Source organism: Elephantulus edwardii, unplaced genomic scaffold, assembly GCF_000299155.1.
Source record: "Elephantulus edwardii isolate Elephantulus edwardi_28Jun2011 unplaced genomic scaffold, EleEdw1.0 scaffold00072, whole genome shotgun sequence".
Lineage (NCBI taxonomy): Eukaryota > Metazoa > Chordata > Mammalia > Macroscelidea > Macroscelididae > Elephantulus > Elephantulus edwardii.
The window spans coordinates 14,853,185-14,867,151 of NW_006399822.1; the positions used below are offsets into that span (position 1 = coordinate 14,853,185).

General features: G+C 37.2%; 1 pseudogene; it reads right to left on the minus strand.

Annotated features, from left to right (window-relative positions):
* Positions 1-637: 637 nt before the first annotated feature.
* LOC102853604 lies at positions 638-1,061 on the minus strand (annotated as a pseudogene).
* Between the last annotated feature and the right edge of the window lie 12,906 nt (positions 1,062-13,967).

Sequence of the window (13,967 nt, forward strand, 5' to 3'; positions counted from 1 at the left end):
GGTTTCACTTAAAATCAAATGCATGGTTTGTCAAACAAAGACTGTAAACAAATATTTGCCATGTCTGTTCTATGTAACAACAGAAATGGCTTTTAACAGAAATTCATCAACTCCCCCACTGTTTTATTATAAATACAGGTATCAAAACCATTCTGAACATATTTTTGATACTAATATTAGTCAGCACCCACACTGCATTCAAAAATTAACAATAATATTCATTGTACCTGCTACATTAAAGAATTTAAACTGCAGCTCTCTCACTAAGCAAGGTGGATAAAGCATGCCCTTAATGGTATCCTCCTGGAGATTGGTTTTCAAAAACATACATCATTCCACAGCAACCTGACACTTTTCCAGCAAGCTTCCATCTTGTAAACCCGAGTTCTATTTTGAGTACTCCAGGTTTATGCTTAAATGACAAGTGTCTTGGTAAGAAGAATGTGCTGCATTTTTCTTCCTGTGACCTGAAAACATAATGTGTGTACATATACTAAGTGTATTCTTACAACTGTCCAGGTCATGTTTACCAGCTGGAATTCTTTGACTTAATGTGTGGGTATTTTGCATTGTGATACTTAATCAAGACATTAACATGAGTGGAGGGTTGTTAAGACAAGTTTGAGATTCACTAAAATTAATTGTTGTATGTCTGTCCTTCTGGTGGTTGTGGAAGCTTCATATTTTTTTGGACATCATTAGACGTCTTAATTCTTGAAGTACAACTTTAATGCTATATGAATTTTGCCATTTTGCTAACACTGGTATGCTTCGTGCATCCACCGTTCCACTGGAATTATTTATTCCATTCATATTTTTGTTACAAATCTAACTGATGGAGGAGCTTCTGGATATTTAGATCCACATTCTACTTTTAGGCTATATATTCTGTTTTCATAATTTGTCCTTGGTGGTCCAATAATCATTCCTGTCCACCTTGTAAGTGTCATATCTTCATCATCTTCAAGGCCCCAGCTATCGCCTACTCCTTTTTGTCCTTCTTCAAGTTCTTCCAACAAACGAAAATTACGAGGAACTTTCACTCCTGTGGAGACCGCCATCTTTTCCTGCAGCCCGACGCAGCCGCCCCATTTTTTTAAAATATTCATTCACTGTTTTACAATTAATTATCTCTTTCCCCATCCCCCCGTCCTCTTTGCAATATACCTCTGGGCTGTTGCAATTCTTTCCTTCATCTGTTCCACTGCAGGTGGTTTTTTTAATTTTTTTTTTTAATACTTAAGTATATTGCTGAGAGCTCTGGTGGCCTAGTCGCAAGAAGCTGCGCTGCAATCCTGAAGGCACTAGGTTCAAGGCCACCAGTTATACCCAGGGAGAAGAATGGGCAATCTTCTGTAGTGCAATTAACTGCCTCTGAAAACCCACCAGAGGGTCAGCTATGTGTCTCTTCTAACTCTATAGTAAATAGCAACAACAGTATATTGCTATCTCTAGGTCATTTCCTTTTTTTCTGTGGATTTGGGCTGATGACCTTATCTTTGCAGGTCATTGTGTAGGCGTGTGTTGAATAAAGAAGGTATTTTAATGCAGCTTAATTATCTGTTGTTGTTGTTGTTGTTGTTATGTGCCGTCGAGTCGCCTGCGACTCATAGCGACCCTATGTACAACAGCCCTAAACTCCGCTCTGTCCTGTGCCAATCGCACTGTCTCTGACACTCCCATCCCAATTATCCCAGTCACTGAATCAATCCACCTCATAGAGGGCCTTCCTCTCCTGCGCCGTCCCTCCACCCTCCCAAGCATGATGTCCCTCTCCAAGGACCGGTCTCTCCTCACTACATGTCCGAAGTAAGTTAGACGGAGCCTCAGAATCCTTGCCTCCAAGGAGCCACCCGGTTTAACCCTCTCCAGGACAAATCTATTTGTTTTCCTAGCAGTCCATGGTATTCCCAGTACTCTTCTCCAGCACCACAGCTCAAAGGCATCAGTTCTCCTTCTATCCTCCTTGGTCATTGTCCAACTCTCTGATGCATAACAGGTATCAGACGCACCTTAGTCTCCAGAGAGACACCACTGCTCTTCAGCACTTTGGAGAGGTCCCTAACAGCAGACTTTCCCATGGCAATGCGCCTTTTAATTTCCTGGCTGCTGGTGCCAAGACTGTTGACTATGGAGCCATCTGCTTGGCTTAATTATCTAGCATTTAATTTTTCAACTTGTTCTCAAACTTTGGTTGTTTTATTACAATAAAGGCCTCAATCACTTTTAAGAGAACATTTCCATCATAATCTTTCATAACAATATAATTTTATTATACTAGAAACAAAATATCAAATTGCTTTTAGATCAGAATAAATGGAAGACTTTTAAATATTGCTATTACTAAAGCAAAAGTTTACTAAAAATTACATTTAGTTGGGTTAAATGACATACAAAATTGGAAACCAAGAAAGAGAAAAAGAATTCACAAACAAATGAAGATTTGTTGCAATGATTTTTTTTTTAGTTTTTTAAAAATAATGGGAACTCAGATGGTTGTTGATGTTAGATGCTGTTGAGTCAAGTGTAATTCAGGGCAACCCTATGAACACAAGATATGAACTTTGTCCTATCCTGTGCCATCCTCACACTTCCTGAAACATTGAGGCAGTCATCATGACAATCCACCTGATACAGGGCCTTCATCTGCTCTTCTTCTGTCATCCTTTTTTATTGTCCAGCTCTCAGATGCATAGTAAGTGATCAGAAAGATCATGGCCTGAATCATATGCACCTTAGTCCCCAAACTGTCATTAATACTCCTCAATAAATTGGATAGGTCCCTAAATGCAGGCTTTCCCAGTGCAATACATTCCTGATTCCCTTACTGCTGGTGCCAAGGGTGTTGATTATTGAACCAAGTAGGATGAAGTTGTTGACAGTTTCAATCTCTTCACCATCTATCATGACATTGCTTATTGGTCCAGTGGTAAGAATCTTTGATCTTTTTTTTATATTGAGATGTAATCCATACTGAAGACTGCATTGTTTGATCTTCTGCAACAAGTACTTCAAGTCCTTCTCACTTTCAGCAAGCAAAGTTGTATCATCTGCATAACACAGAGTTTCCCTCTGATCCTGATGCCACATTCCTGTTCATAGAGTTCAGCTTCTCAAATAATTTGTTCAGCAAACAGACTGAATAGGTGTGGAGAGATAATACAACATTGATGCATTCCTTCCTTACTTTCACACCATATAATGTTCCTTTGCACACAATAGCCTTATTGTCTACGTATAGCTTTGTCAAATGCTATAAGGGTTAGGCATGGTGGAGAATTTTAGTAGAACTCTCTACTAAAATTATTAAGATTAAGACAGATTAAGAAGCAGGATTGGCCATCCACTTCTTAAATAACAGGCCTCTGAAAATAAATAGTAGAGGAATACAGATAGTTATAGCAGTGATGGAGTCCAGATCAGAAGTACCATGAAGAAACCAAAAGGTCATTGCAAAGACAGAGGACAAATAAAACAAAATAAATGTCAGAAGAGACTGAAAATTGTTAGAGAGTCAAAAAGTCAATAGAAAGGGAACGCATGCTGAAGTAAGAGAGCTGAACATGAGATTTCAAAGGACAGCTCGACAAGATAAAGTATGATAATGGAATGTGCAGAGAACTGAAATTGTTGAATAGAAAGAGAAGAACATTTCTCAAGCTGAGAAAACTGAACTCAGAAGGTAACTTAGCACAATTATTTCATAAATACGAAATATTTGTTTTGTGAATGTTTTATGGAAAAAATCAAATTAGATATGCACAACATGGGAGAATATATGACATTTTCTCAGTCTCATAAAAACATTTAATCAAGCAAATAATTTTCTATATAAATTAAGAGGGTTGTATTTTAAGCTAATATTCAAGTGCTTTATTAGTGTAATATACTATAATAAGCACAGAGGGACATACTTAGGTTTGACATTACCATTACAATTTTATTTTAGTACAAAATACAATTTTCTTTTGTTATCCACACAGGTTTAGTGACCTCTCTTAGCAGGTGGATGATCAATTCTTTTACTGTACTCTTTAAAGAGGCACATTGACAAATCTTTCTCCCTCAAATCTGATGATGTGGTCAGACTATCAACCTTTGGTTTTAGCAGCTGCGTGCTCAACTACTTCATCAGCAAGGTGGCTCACATTCACTGCAATGTTAAGAATCATCAAGTAATAACAGACCTTATCTTTTGTACTGGGTATGTAGATGATTTCTTTCATCTTTTATGCTTTTCTTTGCTTTCCAAATTGTGTACTATAAGTCTGATTTACTTTTATAATAAAAAGAACACCATATTTTGTATTTTCTATTTCAATCTTTTGCTCAAATTATAGAAAATGACTACATTTAAAACGTGTACTTTATTAGCTGTACTTTATTAAATTTATTTAAATGTTCCTTGAAATTGACTAAGAATTCCTTTTAGGTACAGGATTGTTTATTATGTAAATTTTGTGTAGTTATGCCAACAATGAGGCAGTCTATTCTGGAAACCTTATAATCTATTCTGAAAACCTTATAGGGTCACTCTCAGTTACTAGGATAATGAGGGTGGGTGTGTCAGAGACAATGAGGTTGGCACAGGATAGAGCAGGGTTCAGAGCTGTTGTGCATAGAGTCTCTATGAGTCGGAAGCAACCCAATGGCACTTAACAACAACACAACAACATTATTTAGAATAGACTCGGAGGCAGTGGATGGGACCTTGAAGATTGAAATGCTCCATTTTATAAGCTGCTCTTCCTGAGTTACTTCCTGGCATATATATGCCCTTTTATTTTACATGTTCCAGATGTGTCAGTCATACTGTTGCATACTATAGGTTCCTTCAGTTGTCATTTGTATCTTGAATTTTTATTTTATAAGCTTCATCCACACTTTTTTGCCTAGAATAACTAGGCTTTCACAAGTATTTTTTAATCACTTCTGCTAATCTGTAGTGGTATGAGACTAATGTGTGAACTTGATGGTAACTCCAAACCAATCAACAGATAAAGTCCAGTTTGATTGGTCCAGTTTGAAAGGTAGAGATGAAAGCTCCAGTGTAACAAAGACCTTTCACAACCCAAGAATCACCTAAGAATATGTTACGAATTCTATGGTAGCCTACATATGAAAGTGTCTACTTGCCCTAGGGACAAGATTCTGCCTTGCATAGCACAAAGCATTATAATTCCAAAGTTTTTATATATTCATTTCTGAATTTCCACCATATCTATTAGAGCAAAGAGAAATAGCACTGTTTTCAAATTAAAACTAAGAATACTAGGGCTTTCTGGGTAGATGGTTGGCCAGAAAGATAGTAGCCCAGTCCCTCTACAATAAACAAGCCCATAGATAGAGATGATAATCTTGGAACCCTGAACTTCAACAATGACAAAGAAGTAACTCAAATATCAATTTAAAGAAAAAATTCAATAAAAATTTTGAATAAAATACAGCAATGAATTATGAATGTACCTGATATAATACAGCCATTTTGAGATTTTGCGAGTAACTCTCTGATGGAGGCAGAAAGCCAAGACTGCAGTGACATTGACACTAGTAGTAACTTCATGAAAACAAAGATAAGATTGAAAAATAAAATGAGAAAATAAAGAGCACAATTTCCTTGCTCTCTACACTCCCTTGGTGATCAGGAAAGTGATTTTCCCCTGCGCCTAGCCACCAGGAGATTGAATGTTTTCCCGCTGGTCCTGTGTCTGCTGCCCCTGAGATTGGGCATGTGCTCTTCTGAATCTGGAGCCAAGTACATACCCCACCCTCACATTTGCAGACACTGTTTTCGCATGGTGGGTTGTGCTGATTCTAGGCTGAGACCTAGTTTAAGCCATCTCCTAGACTGACAGAAGCGCCATCTCTGACCAAAACCTTTGTCTAAGATCATCTCCTCGATTCACAGAAGTTGCTTCTGATCGATTCCTCCTGCGAATGCAACATTGGATGCATGCCACTGTCACATTTGGAGTTGCATAATATCCAACTCTTGAGGTCCAAGGAAGTCTACCTGTTTGACATTTATTGAGCTTCTTGAATTAATCTCAACTCCTATAATATATGAGAAATGCTCTTCTAGCAAATCTTCAACAAATTTCTACTTGTTCTAGAATTCCATGTTCCTATTTCATTTAATGATATTTACCCCACAAAACTCTCAGGTTTCTTCATTTTACTTTCTTCTCTTTTAAATTAGTGTTGTTGCTCCAGCAGATTGGTACAGAGGGATTTGTCTTCAACTTTTCTAAATCTATATTCTTTTGATTCAACTCTGCTCTTCTTTTCTGTCAATGTGTTATCTATTTCTGAGATTTTACTGTTAATCTTTTGGATTTCAATTTTATGTTTTTGTACATCTTCTACTTTTTTCATTTAGTTTGTTGGTTTGCCTTTTATTTTGTTTTTAATTTTACCAGAGTTTGTCTACATTTTCCTTGATTTTGTGGTTTCCATGAACTTTTTCTTAATACACTGAAATATCACAAAACTCTTTTTAATTCCTCATCAGCAAGTTTCAATAATAGTTCTTCCTCTGAGAGATTTTTGTGATCTTATATTTTATTCATCTCACTAAACCATGTTTTCCTGCTTTTTTGGTTTCATTTGAATTTATCTGTTTTGTCTGAGATATTGTGGTGCTATTGCATTTGTATTATTTCAATTTTTTGTATCTGATGAAACTCATACAACATGCTACTTGGCTCAATACACTGATAGTTCTTTGTTTGCCAGTCTATTCTTGAGTGTTGTGCAATAACTTTGAACTCAAACTTTTACAAAACTGAATAAAGAAATAGACACTAGAGCTAACCAAATTGATGTCATATATATGTGTGTGTGTGTGTATATATATATATATATATATATATATATATATATATATGACTCCTCTATAAGAACAGAATAACAGTACATATGATAAAGTGTCTTTTCAGATTACAACATTATACTATTAGAGATCAATGAGAAGAAAATGATGGAAAAATTATAGTGCATGGAGAATAAATAATACCCTCATTAAAAACAACTAGGTAGTAGAAGTAATACAAACTGAAATTTAAATTTTTAGGATCAAATTAGAAAGAAAATGTAGCATAACAGAACCTTTGGTATAACACTAAAGCAGTTGTTTCAGATAAATTTGTAACAATAAAAAGAAGAAAGAATCAAAATTGGCATCTCAATACAACATCTCCAACTATTAGAAAAAAGAACAGCACACATACACACACAAACACACACTCAGCCACAGCATAAAAGGAATAATAAGTATCAAAGCAAAGAAAATGAAACAGATCAGAAAAAATAACAAAGAATCAACAAGGCTAAAATTGAATTCTTTGAAAGATTTGATGAACTAGATAAAATACTGTAAAATCTAACAAAGAAAGGGAAAAAGAGGATGAAAAATTAGGTAAGAATAAAATTCTTACAAGAGCATCAACAGGAATAAAAAGGACAATAAAAGAATACTATGAAAATTTATACTTCACCAAATTCAAACATTTAGAAGAAATGAGAATTATTTTAGAGAGACATTGTGAACATAGGAAATTTGAACAGACTCAGCACAAAAGAAGAAAAAACTGGACATATTTTTTAAAAAATTAATTTTAATGAAAGTTTACAGAGACTTAGGGTTTCCATTCATTCACTGTTGCACTTTTCTCCCTGTCCCGTCTCCCCTCTCCCCTCAATTAACTCTTCTTGAAAAGAAAAAGAAAAACTCTTTCATTGTTATGCAATCCCTCCTCCCATGTCCACTCCACTAAGCAGCCTTCTCTCTGAACTTCTGTAATGACAAGAATACTTATTAATATATCCCTTTTAAATAGTCTTTCCCTCATCTATTTCAAAGCAATATACATCTTTCTTCCCCTCCTTCCTTTCTTCCCTCGTGACCCTATGCAATATTTGTCCTTTTGTGACTGAGATATTTCACTCAGCATAATGCCCTCCAGACTCATCCAATTTGCATATTTCATGAGTTCCTTGTTTTTCAATGCTCCATAGTATTCTGTCGTGTGAATATACCAGAGCTTCTAAAAAATCTGAAATTATAAAAATTGGGGCAGAAATAAATGAAATAGAAAACAAAAACAATTGAAACCATCAACAAAACAAGGAGTTGGTTCTTTGAAAAGGTCAATAAAATCGACAATCCACTAGCAAAACTAACAAAAGAAATGAGGAAAAAACACAAAAAATCCAAATAGATGAAATGGGCAACGTCACAACAGAAGCAAGTAAAATAAAAAGGCTAACATTGCAATATTATGAAAAATTATATTCAAATATGAAAACCTAGAGGAAATGGACAAATACTTAGAAATTCACAACCTACCTAAACTGACACCACCCAAAATTGACCACCTGACAGACCCATTACAAAAGAAGAAATTGAAAAGGTAATACAACAACCTTCAGCCAAAAAAATTCCTGGACCAGATGGCGTTACAAGTGAATTTTATGAAACATTCACAGAAGAACTGTCACCAATCCTACACAAACTATTTCAGAAAATAGGAAAAGATGGAATTCTCCCAGACTCATTCTATGAAGCAAACATATCTTTGATACCAAAACCAGGCAAAGATATCACCAAAATAGAAAACTATTGGCCAATATCTCTCATGAGCATAGATGAACACATCATTTTAAAAAGAAAACAAACAAGCAGCTTCCAATCAAAAAAATTCTAGCTCTTTGAAAAACAAGGAACTAATGCAATATTATTAAAAATTGATGATACTGGAGGACATTATGCTGAGTGAAGTATCTCAGTCACAAAAGGACAAATACTGCATGGTGCTACTGTTGTAAAACAGGACTGACATTGGGGTTGGAGGGAGACTGGGAAAGATGGGTTCAATAATGTATACTGTATTAAAATGAATGAGGGAGAAAACGGTTTAAAAGGGATATGTGACTAAGTATTTTTGTCATGACAGGAGTCCAGAGTGAAGGCTGCACAGTGGAGTGAACCTGGGGGGAGGGATTGTAAAACAATCAAGGAATTTTTCTTTTACTTTTCTAACAGGGTAGTGTACTGGGTGGGGGGATGATTGGGAAGGGAGAAAAGTGCAACAATGAATGAATGGAAATCCAAAGTCTCTGTAAATTGTCATTGAAATTAATAATAAATTTTTTAAAAATCCTGGTTCAGACAGTTCACCAGTGAATTGTGTAACCAAATACACAGGAAAATTGTTATGTAGCTAGAAACCTTCAAGTTGGAACAGACTCATAGCTGATCCTCCCAGGGTGTTTGAGAGACAGCGAATTGCAAGGGGGGAGACTGCCATCTTTCTCCTTTGGATGAACTGTTAGACTCAAATCATAGGCCTTTGTATTGGCAATGCAGCTCCTTCCCACAAGGTCACCAGAAATACAATTTGTTTGTATATTCAGCAATATAGCATTTTGCCCAACAACAATAATAACTAAGTTCAGTCAACAGATAAAAAAGAAATGCTGGTGACAGTATAGAGATATAAGAACTCTCATACGCTGCTGGCTGGGCTGTAAAGTCGTGCAATCACTGTGAAAAACATTATGGAGCTTCCTTAAAAGCTTAGAAATAGCAATACTATTTAGTCCAGCAAGTTCACTACTAAATATATGTCCTAAACAAAAAAGAATCAATAGATAGATGCACATCATGTTTACTGCAGCTTTATTTACAAAGCAGAAGAATGGACAACTGAACTGTCCATTAATGATGAATCAATAAATAATCAATTATATATAATTATACACACGCGTGCATGTGTGCCCATACACACACACACACACACACACACACACACACACACACACTGGAATGTTAGAAAGTACTAAACAATAATGAATTCATGAAGCATCATGTACTGTGGATGAATCTAGAAGGCACTGTACTGAGTGGAACAATTCCTGACTCCACTATTATAAAACACTTTCAAAATAATTACTTATAAAACTCTTCCAAACAATTCAAGCTCTCTGCCATTGAGTTGATTCTAACTTGTAACAACACATCATGGGGTTTCTGAAGCTGTAAATCTTAATGGAAGGCTACTTCTCATCTCTCTCCTATGGAGCTTCTGGTAGACTGGAAGCACCCGAGATGTGCCACCTTTTTAGTTAGCACAGTAACATATTACGGGCTGGACCATAGAGTAACATGAAAAACTTAAGAAAGGTTTACACACCAAAAGAACCATCCTCTGATAATTCACAGCAGTTGGGAGAATGTGGAAGAAAAAGAAAAGGCAGTAAACAATGTTGTTGCTGCTGTTGTTATGTACCATTGAGTTTGAGCCAGCTCATAACTGACCTTCCAGCAGGTTTCCAGATGCATCAGTAAATAGCAAGGGAGACGATGGCATGTCTTTCTCCCTCAGCAGCTGGTGGATTTGTACTGCATACTTTGGGATGGTAACACAACTCCACTAGGCCACCCGATTTCTCTAAATAGAGAGAAGACAAGTCTCTAAACAGATAAAAGATATTAGGATGAGTGAAGTAAAAGAACAATATATGATACGGTGTGATCAGTACAAGATTACTAATAACAAGGAAGACACAGACAGGTGCACAAGAAACCCAGTCAACAAAAGCAAACAAATGAATGTAAAATCCTGCAGTAGTAGTAATAAGAAGCATTAATCTACAAGGGTGTATATAGACATACACAGAGACAAGTTAAATGACTAATCCAAGACCTGGTATAATTTAGAAATATCTAAATCTTATTTATACTGCTAAATGCATCCATGTATTTAGAGCAGAGCCAACACAGGACACTGTTACATAAATTTTTTAATAACCAAATTTCTGTTTCAGACTAGATTGTTAGTCCTGGGGGCTTTGTGAATATGATCATGGGGGCATCAAGGTAAATTAACATAGGCAAAGTTCAGGAAAGGAATGTTCTACATACTATTTTTGTGACTAAAAGAACTGAACAGAAGATTCCAAAAGGCAGCACGGAATGACAAAGCAAAATACTACAATGAAATGTGCGAGGAGCGAGAGTCAGAAAATCAAAAGGGCCGAACTCATTCAGCATTTCTTAAGCTCAAAGAACTGAAGACCAAATTCAAACCCCGAGTTGCTACAATCAAGGATGCTTTAGGCAGAATGTTAAATTATCCAGGAGGTATCAAAAGAAGATGGAAGGAATAGACTGAGTCATTGTATCGAAAGGAATTGGGAGATACAGAAGAATTTAATAAAATAGCATTTGAGCCAGAGCCTATAGTGATGGAGGCAGAAGTTCAAGCTGCTCTGAAGGAAATAGCAAAAACTAAGGCCCCTGGAATAGATGGTATACCAATTGACATATTTCAGCTAACAGATGCTGCCGTGGATGTGCTCACCAAGTTGTGCCAAGAAATCTGGAGAACAACCACTTGGCCAACTGAATGGAAGAGGTCTATATTTGTTCCCATCCCGAAGAAGGGCGACCCAACTGAGTGTGGAAACTACAGAACAATCTCATTGATTTCACATGCAAGCAAGATTCTACTGAAGATTATCCAAAAACTATTAGAACAGCACATCAGCAGAGAATTGCCAGAAGTCCAGGCTGGGTTTAGAAGGGGTCGTGGTACTAGGGATATTGTTGCTGTTAGATGGATCTTGGCTGAAAGCAGAGAATACCAGAAGAATGTCTATCTGTGTTTCATTGATTATGCAAAGGCATTTGACTGTGTGGATCATAACAAACTGTGGCTGACTCTGAGAAGAATGGGAATCCCAGAACATTTAATCGTGGTAATGCGAAACCTATACTTGAACCAAGAGGCAGTCGTCAGAACAGAGCAGGGCAACACTGCATGGTTTAAAATTGGGAAGGGTGTACGTCAGGGATGTGCCCTGTCTCCATACCTTTTCAACCTGTATGCAGAGCAGATTATCCGAGAGGCGGGGCTCTATGAGGAGAAGCATGGCGTTAGGATTAGTGGACGATCTATCAACAATCTGCGTTATGCAGATGACACAACCCTGCTCGCTGAAACTGAGGAGGACCTCATGCACTTACTGCAGAGGGTCAAGGACTGCAGCCTTCAATATGGACTGAGGCTCAATGTCCAGAAGACAAAAATTCTCACTACTGGACCAATCGGTAGCATCAGGATGGATGGTGAAGAGATTGAGATTGTTCACAGCTTCAGTTTGCTCAGCTCCACGGTCAACACTCTTGGCACAAGTAGCCAGAAAATCAAAAAACGTATTACGATGCGAAAGTCTGCGGTTAGGGACCTCTCTAAAGTACTCAAGAGCAACGGTGTCTCTCTGGAGACTAAGGTGCGCCTGATACAGGCCATGGTTTTTGCAATCCCTTGTTATGCATCAGAAAGTTGGACAATGAGTAGGGAGGATAGAAGGAGAATTGATGCCTTTGAGCTGTGGTGCTGGAGAAGAGTATTGAATGTACCATGGACTGCCAAGAAAACAAATAGATTCATCCTAGAGAGGGTTAAACTAGGCTGCTCCTTGGAGGCAAGGATTCTGGGGCTTCGCCTGACATACTTTGGACATGTTGTAAGGAGAGACAGATCTTTGGAGAGGGACATCATGCTGGGCAGAGTGGAAGGACAGTGCAGGAGGGGAAGACCCTCTATGAGGTGGATTGATTCAGTGACTGGGGTAATCGGGATGGATGTGTCAGAGGCAGTGAGATTGGCACAGGATAGAGCAGGGTTTAGGGCTGTTGTACATAGGGTCGCTATGAGTCGCAAACGACTCGACGGCACATAACAACAACAACAACAACAATGAATGGGGTCTCAAAAGCTTGCAAGAAGTGATCTAAAGTGGAACCATTAGTGTTTCCTTGTCTGCAACAAAGAAAAGATGACTAAAAATTAAAAATACAGTGAAACAATAGTACTGAGGGCTAATAGACCACACAAACCTACACTTCCACAAATTTGAGAAGAGAATAACTAGATTGTGTCCTGCTAACTTGATCACTCTAAAAGGAGTGATCTTATAAATCCTAGAGATTGTTGTTGTACCACACAGCCACAATAATCAAGACAACACGGTACTGGTGAAGTGATAGAAACAGCTCAATGGAAATAGAATACAGAACTCAGAAATCAATCCATTTACCTATGGCCAACTGATCTTCAACTAGGAGACAAAATCAGTTAAGTGGAGAAATGACAGTCTCTTTAACCAATGGTGCTGGCAAAATTGGACATCCATCTGAAGAAAACTGAAGCAACATTCATACCTCACACTATACACAAAACCAAACTCAAGATGGACCAGGGATCCAGTAGTAAAACCCAAAGCTATAAAGTTCAGAGAGAAAATAGGAATAAAGCAAGAACACTAGTATATAGCATGAATAGACTTTCAAGTATAACTAAAAATCTACAGCCAGGAGATGATAAAATAGATGAATGAGTCTTTTTAAAAATAAAGTCTTTGTGTATATTAAAAAAAACATCTAAAAAATTCTTCAATAGAGTAAAAATAAAACTGACATACTGCAAAAAAAGATGGCAAATACCTATCTGGTAAGGAAGTCATAAAACATTTATAGAATACTACAGCACAGCCAGAAATTAGATTGTGCTTACATAAAACCTATATTTGAACCAAGAAACAGTCATCAGAAAAGAGCAAGGAAACACCACATGGTTTAAAATTGAGAAGGACGTATGCCAGGGATGTGTCCTATCTCCATATCTTTTCAACCTATATGAGGAACAGATCCTCTGAGAGGCTGGGCTCTAATGAGGAGGAATGTGGTGTCAGGGTTAGGAGAAGACTCATCAACAACCTGCATTATGCGGGTGACATAATCTTGTTTGCTGAAACTGAGGAAGACCTTAAGCACTTGCTGCAGAAAGTCAAGGACTCCATCAACAAGCGAATGGCTAAAGAAGCTGTGGTATATTCGCACAATGGAATACTATGCTGCATTAAAAAACAAGGAACTCATGCAATATTATTCAAAATGGTTG